Genomic DNA, 10565 nt, shown 5'->3' on the forward strand with positions numbered 1-10565 from the left:
ATTTCAATAAATTCCTTTGTTTCACTTACCTGTTGGCATTCTTCTCGACTGTGACAAAGTCACACCAGTAATTTTTTTCCAAGGCATGTAAGCTACATAAATGTCTTAATTTAACTAAGGTCTAATCCTGGTTTAATCCTAGCCCTATATGAGAAACCAGGCCATAAACAGTAATAAAGAGACATTCCTGTTGTTGACGCATAGCTTTGTCATAGTAACATTCATCATAGCTTTGTCATAGTAACATTGTCATGTGAAGCTAATGATTAAATTACATGTTTTTTTCATTGCTTCCTTTGCCAAGTGCATTCCAAATGACTTCATTATTACACACAAGTGCTCTGCTCCGTCCAAAGTCCCCACTGGAAGGGCTCTGCCTTTGAGTGAGTAGGGTATATATGGATCCTCACTTCCCATTGGAATTTGCCCAGAGTGTGCAGGGAGTCTGCACTTCGGATCCTAACTGGAAAAAGTAGATCATTCAGGTAACTTTGGAAACTCATGTCAATGTACTATGATTTGGGACATGCTAATTCTAATTTTGAATAGTATTTAGAATGGATATTATGCGAATTTGGATGCTACATTGGTTTCAATGTTTACTCATCATTTAATTAATTATGTACAACCTGGGTCTTGTTTGGTTCCTTCCTCATTTAGCCTTCCAGGGCTGCGAACTCTCACACATTCAGCATGAGACTCACGCAATGGGCTAAATGCACACATAAATTCCACATTTGATGCAAGGATGCTCGTCAGTTTCCGGTTGGGGAGATTAAAGCGGAGGAAAAACGGGATTATTGCAGAGTCTTCAAAATTTACTGTCCTCCCATCTTTGAAACGAAACTTACATATGTTTAGATGTAATTTTATATATAGTTATGTTCATTTAATATAATTTTTAAAAGAAGCATAAACACAACGAGGGGTGTCTGTTTTGTCTGTTTTTGTGACTAACGTTTCTTTAGTATAACCATGGAGTATAAAATTCAATATAAATTCTCGGTATTGTATTGGACTCTACGATCGGCGGAAGTTATCGAGCATCCTTAAACCTTCACCGGAAATACCGCTGTGCATAGAGACCATTGACATTTTTCTCACACTCTCACGCCACACAACTATTTTCTCACTCAAAAATACCGTGAAGCAAAGAAGACTCTGGCACCAACAGACAAGACAGATCAGGTTACTATGATATGACACAAAGTCTCAGCTTTCAAATTATCAAACTGTATTATGACATTCAAACAACAAACACTGTTTTGATACTCTTAAATGTGACCTGACAGATCTCTGTAGCGCCTCAGTTCAATCGGCATGTGAACTGATGAGAATCTCTTCCTCTTTACTACTAGTCAATAGTTAATAAACACGAATGAACATTAGAAGGTAAGTTCAAAATATTGTTTTGATGGCACGGACAATCAAATCTTTTTAACACACCAATTTTCATTCGTTCAAAAAGTGTATGTTCAAAATGACGGACATTTATTTTGATGGTGCTGAGAATGCCAGAGTTTGAGCACACAGCGCTCCCAGTCTCCGTCTTCATTAGTATATGATCTGTTTAACAGTACTGTCTAATTTGGTATTACATAGAACTATTCTATAAAGAAAGTAGACATTAAATGAAAAGTATGATGTCCAATGTCGCTAGCTGAGCAAAAGTTTTGCTTGGTCCCCTCAAAGTTGGGTTGGATTTTCTCCTTAGTGTAAAGGTTGAGAAGTCCATCTATCACTGTTTTCCATGTACATGGATTCCATTAAAAGGCTATAATCTGTGTTTGTACACTTTTTTGTTTTTGAATGGCGAGTGCTGGTGTTTCTCGTGCATTCAGCCAATCACCGTACACTTACATCACTGGTAGTTCCCATTGTGCTGAGTTAGACCCTACTCTGAATTAGGAGCTAATTTAGTTCCCCCAAAAAGCATTCCTAGAGCTTAAATTGTTCCCAGTTCCTGTAGTGCGAACAGGCCAAAAAGCGGGTACTTCAAAAGGAGAAGGTACAACCCCCAGTAGCACTCTGGCCCTCAAAAATATTTCCAGGGTTTTTGTGTGTGGACAGAAGCAGGAGAAAGAACAATCAGGTGTGAAAGAACAATCAGTAGTGTTTATTAGAAATGATTTATCTGTGTACTTCATTATTTTAAAAAAAATTCATGTACCCTTATAATCTTTAATCAAAGACATTACCCTTCCCTCCCCCATCGAAACGAACTCTCTTACATTTCAGTCACGTGGAATGGCGAAAGGGTGCGGCCAGATCCGATGAGGATGCGGCTGTCGGTGAACCGCCTCTCAGAGAATCGCATTGAAATCTGCCTCCATTTTGTATGCAACGCCCAACCTCCAACGATCCAATCAATTCCCGAAGGACGAAGTCAAGCCCTGCCCAACATTATTTTTTTTTTCTAATTTCAGAAGCCATTTCACTCGGATATAAGTCGTGACAAGGAAAAAAAAAAGACAATCTCAACTTCCGTTTCACGCCGACTTTAAAAAAAACCTGTATGGGTTTTTCTAACCCATACATGCGTAAACAATTGCCTGTTGGGCTGAATGAGCCCTTCTCTAATCACTGTGATTGCCTCTGTAATCCTGTACAGTAAAATAAATTCAGGACGGAATTTGAGACTGGGCATGACTCTTAGCAGTCCCACTTGATTCAGAAGGACACCATAAGAAATTTTTGTCCACAGTCGAAAACAAGTTATTTAACCAGTATTTGATGAGTGTTGTCTGTCCGAGCATGAGATAATGGCAGATATTGGGAGAGAATTGATTGTAATTGTGCGTACACACCGTAAGCGAATAGCGCGTCAAGCGCTATAGACACGTTAAGGCCAATTTATACTTCTGCGTAGGGTGCGCGCAGTAGGTACAGCGTAGCATACGCACAGACGGGTCCCATAGCGCGTACCCTTCGCCGTCAACTGACGCGCACCTCCTCAAAAATGTAACTACACGTCGCGACGACGCAGACTGCAAGAACGGTGATTGGTCGGCTTGGTAGCATCGCATTTCCTCCTACGCATTTCCGCACGTACCTTCTCACGCATTTCCACCACTGTCTATGATTTCCACACGTACCATCTCCTCCGACGTCTTCTCTCATTTCTGCCTTTCAGTTTTAGTAATTTCACTAAAGTGAACTGTTTTTCCACCTCAATAAGCTCCAACTCCAACATGATCCACTCTTTTTCAGTCGCTATTGCTTGTAGTAACCTAGCCGTGAGGAATCTAAACACAGTGGAACATTAAAGCCCTACGCCGCCAACTAGCGTTTCGGAGCAGTACTGCACAACCAAGACCTGAACGCAGAAGTATAAATGCTCACAACGGCGTCGCCTACGTGCGTAGCCAACGCCGTACACTACGGCGTACCCTCGACGCAGAAGTATAAATTGGCTTTACGCGCGTAAAAAATTCCTGCGGCGCGTATGAGGTGTGAAGCGCGGCGCGGAAGACGCGAATACGCCTCATTCACACGTTAAGTTCGCGCGAATGGTGCGAATTGAGCATCTGGCGCGTTAAGCGCGAATGATTTAGCTAGTGCCATTTGTGCATTCACGCATTTGACGCAAATTCGCGTCTGCCGCCCGAGTTGAAAAATCTGAACTTTGCCGTGAATTCCAATCAGGAGCCTAGCTGCTTGCTCACGTGGTGAAGTGTCTGGATGCTTCAATAAATTATTTTGTTAATATGACTAAATGTATGGTGGGATTATGCACAAAAAAGCAAATATTTTATCACTTAAAAAATTATTTCTATGTACGAGACATGTTCATTTTGTATTGAATGTTATTCATTCCATCTCTAGATTATATGAAATAGTATTATGATGTAAAGGCAATCAACATATATGTGCATAAGTTCGTGTCTGGACGTAAGAGAGAAAAAAAATCAAAGGACAGGTTAATAACTTTTGAAGGCTGGCTCTATTTATTATCAAAACAAAAATAAATGACAGCTAGGGTGATCCTCGCTCCAATGCGGGACAACAGGTCATCAAACTGGGCGCGTGACAGGCGGAAGTACCGCTGACAGCGCTGTCATCCAGCGCAGCTCCTGGAGCAAGCAAATGGTGAAACTCGCCAAACGGTTCACCTCAGAAGGGTCCGGTGGACACAAATATACAGCGACGATGATCCCCACGCCGCTGTTCTGCTCTCCAGAGTAAATACAGAGTGGAAACTCTCTTGATGAATGCTCAGTCGACATAAAAACAATGGCCGCCAACGGATTTCGATTCTGACGTGCGTCACGCACGTAAATTTCGCTTCAAACTTTTGTTTTTACGCGCGTCAGTTTCACTCTTGACACGCGAATTAACACAAAGTGGTCAAGCGTCAAACTAGACGCATCAGGCGCGAATTTAACGTGCTATTCAGTGTGAACACAGCATTATTCCAATGAACGTTATGGACTGTACTGGAACCAAATTGCTCTTTGTGTCGTTCACAGTGAGGCCCAGTCGCTGAATGCTCCAGCAAAATTCTGGTGTTTTGGAAAACGTGTTGTTTTGTTGAGACACAAAGCAACCAATCATCTAAATAAGGCAGACGCCTCATGCCCATGGACCAAAGAGGTGACAGGGCTGCAGGGCTCATGCATCTTGTAAAAACACGAGAAGCCAGAGATAGACCGAATGGTGTGATTTTGAAGCTGATTCTGAGAAACTTCCTGTGGCGGGGAGAATAAATAACGTTGACTGTGCATATCATTTGAAAAGGAAGAGACTTTAGGAACACATTTAAATATTTTAAATACAGGATCTGCCTGGCCTGCCGTATTTCTTAGGGAAAAGGAAGTATGTGTAGTACTCCTCGAAGTTGCCAGAAACCAGGGCTTGGACACTGAACTCCTCCAGTAACTTAGATGTTAAACAGAGAAAACGTTGGGCCAAAAATATGCAAGATGCATCCTAGTATAATTTATTTTTACTTTTTACAATCTTTAGGTAACTGTGGCTGATCAAGCCACACCTGACGACGGGCTGTTAAGAGGGTCGCTGATAGTGTCCCAAGCTTATGAGTCATATGACCCATAGCCAATAGAACAGTATGTAGGAACTGAGGCAAAGGTATTACCGGCAAGAATCAGCTGTCAGATGGTTTCTGCTACTGCTGTTGCGATGGTTTGCATCTGTAAGCTTTGTATATCTTTCTATTCTGAATCATTATTTACTATCATTCCTTGTTGTTTATAATCACACATTACACATTAACCTGACATTGCTAGCTTCTATCTAAATCTTTATTGGTAGCACAACACGCTAGTAATTTGCTAGCCTGTTAACGTGCCATCTGTTCTCTGTCCGCACAGGATTTTCATGTGATAAGATGGGACTGGATTGATATTCTGAATGTTCTGATCCAATCTGACTTCTGACCTGTAATGCTGCCTGGATCATAATCATTCACTGTTTGCTCATTGGCAAGGAGAACTGGCCCCCGACTGAGTTTTCAGTTTAAATAGCATACCATCTTGCAGTGTGAGTTTGTTCCAGTGTTTGAGCAGCTTGATTACACTAAGAGGCTCCTTTTCACACTCACTTTTGTCAGGTCTCTTGTGTCTCTGGACATAGTAAACCACTCTACCCACGTTGCTGTCCTGCTCCTGCGTAGTCCATGCACTGCCTAAAAGAGAGCTTTTAGGCAGAGCAGTGGTGCAATCTTCTTTCTCCAAATGAGGGATGACCCCCGCCCCCATTACACAACTTGTCCCACCAGAGCAGTGTGCATCCAAGAGGGCAGAGATGTCCTGAGATGTTAACTTGCCCTGAGAAAGTTGGTGGGAGAGATCAGAGCCTAGTTCAACATCCATACTCACAAGTTGACAGTTGTTTGTGCATCTGAAAGCATCTTGAACTGTTTCATCCATCACACCATTTAGTTGATTTAACAAAGCATGGTATGGCTCTGTCACAAGGCGATGGCTGACACTGGACTTGACAAAAGACTCCCTGCTGAATGCATTCTCCACTATGTACTTAGCTCCTGGCACATACTTCATATCGAAACTATAGGATGTCAGCTTCGCTACCCAACGAGTCTTGGTTTGGTGAGTATGTATGTGAGTGGGTTGTTGTCAGTCCAAGCTGTAAAATGATGACCTTTCAACCAGTAATGGAATTTGTCACATATACTGCCCATTTTAGGGCTAAAAACTCAAGGGCTAAAAACTCACACTCCCAGATAAACTACCCCCTGTGCGCGGGGTAGTTTATCTGGGAGCGTGAAAGCATCTTGCTTGGATAAGCCACTGGCCTCGCCATGTCACTGCCTCTGGGGATCTGGGAGAGTACTGCTCCCAACCCATCGAAAGACGCATCTCACGAAAGACGCATCTCACGGCCAATATGAAATGGCCATCAAAATCAGGGTGAGCTAACGTTACACTTGTAAGCAAGTCATGCTTTAAAGGGGGGTTGACTGCTTTTTTTCTTTGCATGATTGTGTTTATGGGGTGCAATATAACATGTATTCGTGGTTTTTCTTTTTTTTAAAGTCTTACTTTTCATAACCTTCACCTTTATTGTCAGCCGCGCTCTCCTCTGTCCCCTGAACGAGCGGTTGACTTCCTGATTCTATGAAACCGCTCCCTCAGAAACACGTAGTGGCCTCAGATTGGTTAGTTTGGGCCGGTGTGTTGTGATTGGCTAAACTGTCGCTCACGTTGTCCGGAAGGTTAAGACCCATTACCTTTACGGGCGAAACAGGAGCTCCGGTCCAGATGTAAATATGTGTCGAACTGCAGTGTCTGAGGCAGAATCAGACCGAGAAAGCGGCGATGAAGAGAGTACACAGAACCTCACCACACACGGCTCTTACTAAACGTTTCTGAATGATAATTTGCTACATTTTTTAACTTTATGCATGTTTGTTTTACACAATAGTATCTGACTGGCAACAATAGCAACTGACTGGCTACTGTTATACTCAAACAGCGTTGGCAAGTTTACATTCTTGATCAAATCGAAAATAACGTCATAAAGCATATATACATGAAAAATATGTTTAAAACATTAGTACTTACACAAAATTCAGGTCCATAATGTTTGTACACGTTTGTCGTAGACACAATAGCATTAGTAGCCTATAGACCATTTTGCAAGATGTAAACATCACTGGTCCAGAAACACTTCCTGTTTCAGTTTGTAACTGTTTTCTTTATTTCACATGTAAATAAAACATCTTAAAGATGTTTGTTTAACTTTTTGATTCAGTTTTAAATGTTCTGTTGGTTGTATTTTATCCCAGCTTTTATGTAGTGTTAAAAAACTGAAACAGGAAGTGCTTCTGGACCAGTGTTGTTTACATCTTGCAAAATGGTCTATAGTGGCTATAAAGCCAGCGCTGGCATTTGAAAAAAAAAATAAAACACAAGGCTACGTCTGGAATTATACATGAAAATACATTTAAAATGATGAAGTCTTAGCCTACTTACAGGTTGTGGCCCAACAACTGCTGCCTCTGGTTTTAAAGTTGAAACTGCTTCACGTTTTAGTAACAGTTTCTTGTTAAATCCGGTGTTGAATTCGTGGAGATTCTGGAAGCTGTCTTCCGTAAAATGCGCAGCACAGAGAGCTAGAATACGATCGTCATTTTCAAGAAACATAATCAAACATAAATTGTATCCATTGACGAAGTACAGCGTCTGTGGGAAGTTCGAATACAGAAGACCTGACAGCTGGATGAACAACTCACTCGACGAGCTGGAGCTGCTGAAATATGCGCATGTCCTTTTCTGCATATTCCGGAGGGAGGGGTTGATGTAAATGTGTGGGTTAGTGACGTACCATAACCTAGCTGTAGTCCCAATCGAGTCGTTTTTGTAGGCAATTATACTTCCTGATTTTAAAAAGATGATATCTCTGCTTACATTGAACTTTCAGCACTGCAACTTTGCAGATACTGTTCATGCACCAACAGTAACATTACACACTATTTAAAATGAAAAAAAAAAATCATTTTAAATTTTAAAGAACACCAGAACACCAGCTGAGCCACCTCCTCCCTATAGTCTGCCTCAGCCCACCAGTGATCAGGCCGATGACTGTTGTGTCTTCCGCAAACTTGATGATGGTGGTATTATGCTGAACAGCAGAGGGCTCAGCACACAGCCCTGGGGTGTCCCTGTGCTCACCATCCTTGTACCTGATGTCTGGGTACCAACTCTGACTGTCTGGGGTCTGTCTGTAAGAAAGTCCTGGACCCAGCTGCAGAGAGAAGGTGCCAGTCCAAGGATGATGAGCTTCTCAGCCAGCTTGGTTGGGAGGACCATGTTGAATACTGAGCTGTAATCGATAAACAGCATTCAAACATATGTATCCTTGTTCTCCAGATGTGTGAGGGCTGTGTGGATGGCAGTGTTTACTGCATCATCAATGGATCGGTTCCGACAATACGCAAAGGGGTCCAGTGTGTCTGGAATGGTCTTTTTAATGTGGGTCATGACTATCCTCTTAAAACACTTCATCACAATTGAAGTGAGTCCGATGGGACGGTAGTCATTTAAACATGTTACAGTGTTTTTCTTGGGGAGGGGGACAATGGTAGTGGTCTTGAAACAGATGGGTACAAAAGATAGTGAGAGGGATAGATTGTAAATGTCTGTTAGTACCTCAGCCAGCTCCACTGAGCAGTCCTTCAGTGCACGGCCTGGGATGTTATCAGGGCCTGCTGCCTTCCTGGGATTTGTTCTTTTCAGTGTCCTGCACACCTGAGCTGATGTCACCGTAAATGGAGAGCTCTGTGCTGCCTCTGTTGGGATAGTCCCTCTGCAGGAGTTGAGGTTGTTGAAGCGAGTGTAGAACTCATTCAGCTCATCTGGTAGTGTGCTTTGGTTAGTTGTGACTTCCCTGCTCCTCTGCCGATAATCCGTGATGTGTTGCAGGCCCTGCCACATGCGCCGGGGATCCACGGTGGTATAGTATCCCTCCAGCTTCACTCTGTACTGTCTCTTGGCTTCTCTGATGGATCTCGTGCTTGCTAATAATATCGTGCAGTAGTCCAAGTGCTGCGGTCCGGTTCGCCCGCGGCGAGATGTAAACAGCCAAAAGAAAAACAGCACTGAACTCCCTCGGTAAGTAAAAGGGTCTACACTTCACCATCAGCAACTCTATGTCCACTGAACAGTGTTTCTCTATCACCTGAGTGTCTGAACACCATCTATCGTTTGTGTAGACACAGACGCCGCCACCTTTGTGCTACCCCGAGGCCGATGTGCGGTCTCCGCGGTGTACAGAGTGGGTCTAAAGTTGAATGGCTGAATCTGGCGTGTTGTCTGTAGTCCAGGTTTCCGTGAAAATCAGAGTACAGCACTCTCTGATTTCACATTGTGTTGTTGTCCTGGTTCTCAGCTCATCCATTTTATTTTCAAGGGAGCGGACATTAGCTAGCAGCAGACTCGGTAGCGGTGGTCGTGTAGCTCTGGCCTTTAGCCTAGCATGTAGCCCGCTTCTCTTGCCTCGTCCCCGCCGTGTTCGTGCTGGCCGAGTGTAATAGGTGTACCTATTACAGATAGCCTACCTAAATTTATTAGAATCAAAACTTTAATGAATGACCGCATTCCAGATTTGTAAGAGACGTATCGGTGTGTGCCACACACGCTTCCAGTCCCTCCCTATGGACGTCTGTGTTTCTCCTCACGCACGCAGCAAAGTAGCGGCAGCTTCATGAGACACAGCGAGACGGCTCCATGCACAAGCACAAGTGATACTGTGGCCGCCGGTCAGTAGCGGAGTGGCAATCCAAGTCGGGACTTTTCCCGGTGGGCCGCGCGAACCGCAAAAGACAACAACTTTCCCCCCAACTTTCATAGATAGCATAAATAATTTGCAAGCTGCTAAAATAAAGCATACAAAACATCATCTAAAATGATCTATAGGCTATATGATTATAATCAGAGCATGTGCATGTTTGTCAGTCATTTATTTATATTAGGTTATTACAGCATTTAAAGGGTTAGTTCACCCAAAAATGAAAATTAAGTCATTAATTACTCACCCCCATGCTGTACCAACCCCGTAAGACCTTCGTTCGTCTTCGGAACACAAATGAAGATATTTTTGATTAAATTTGAGAGCTGTATAACTACCACATTGGCTCCTAAGGGACTGCCTCTTGACGGTCCAGAAAGTCAATGAAGAAAATGTTTAAATATCCCAAGTGACTACCGTGGCTCAACTATATGTTTATCAAGCGACGAGAATACTTTTTGTGCGAAAAAACAAACAAAAATAACGAGATTATTCGACTATTCCTTTTCTTCCTTGTAGGCCAGAAACGGGACTTCCTTAGATTTCCACGACGCATGCGCGAGAACGTAGTTCTGTTCCGAAGACGAACGAAGGTCTTACGGGGTTGGTACAGCATGGGGGTGAGTAATTAATGACTTAATTTTCATTTTTGGGTGAACTAACCCTTTAAAGAGCACAGACCTACACAAAGGAGGTGCATGTGAAACGCCTTGTAACTTTTGCCGTTTCTGCATCTGAGGCAAACGCATTAATGGACTCCTTGACTCGTACAATTAAAATCCGATTTTGAAACGTTG

This window comes from Pimephales promelas, chromosome 4, assembly GCF_988280905.1.
Source record: "Pimephales promelas chromosome 4, fPimPro1.hap1.1, whole genome shotgun sequence".
Taxonomy (NCBI): Eukaryota; Metazoa; Chordata; class Actinopteri; order Cypriniformes; family Leuciscidae; genus Pimephales; species Pimephales promelas.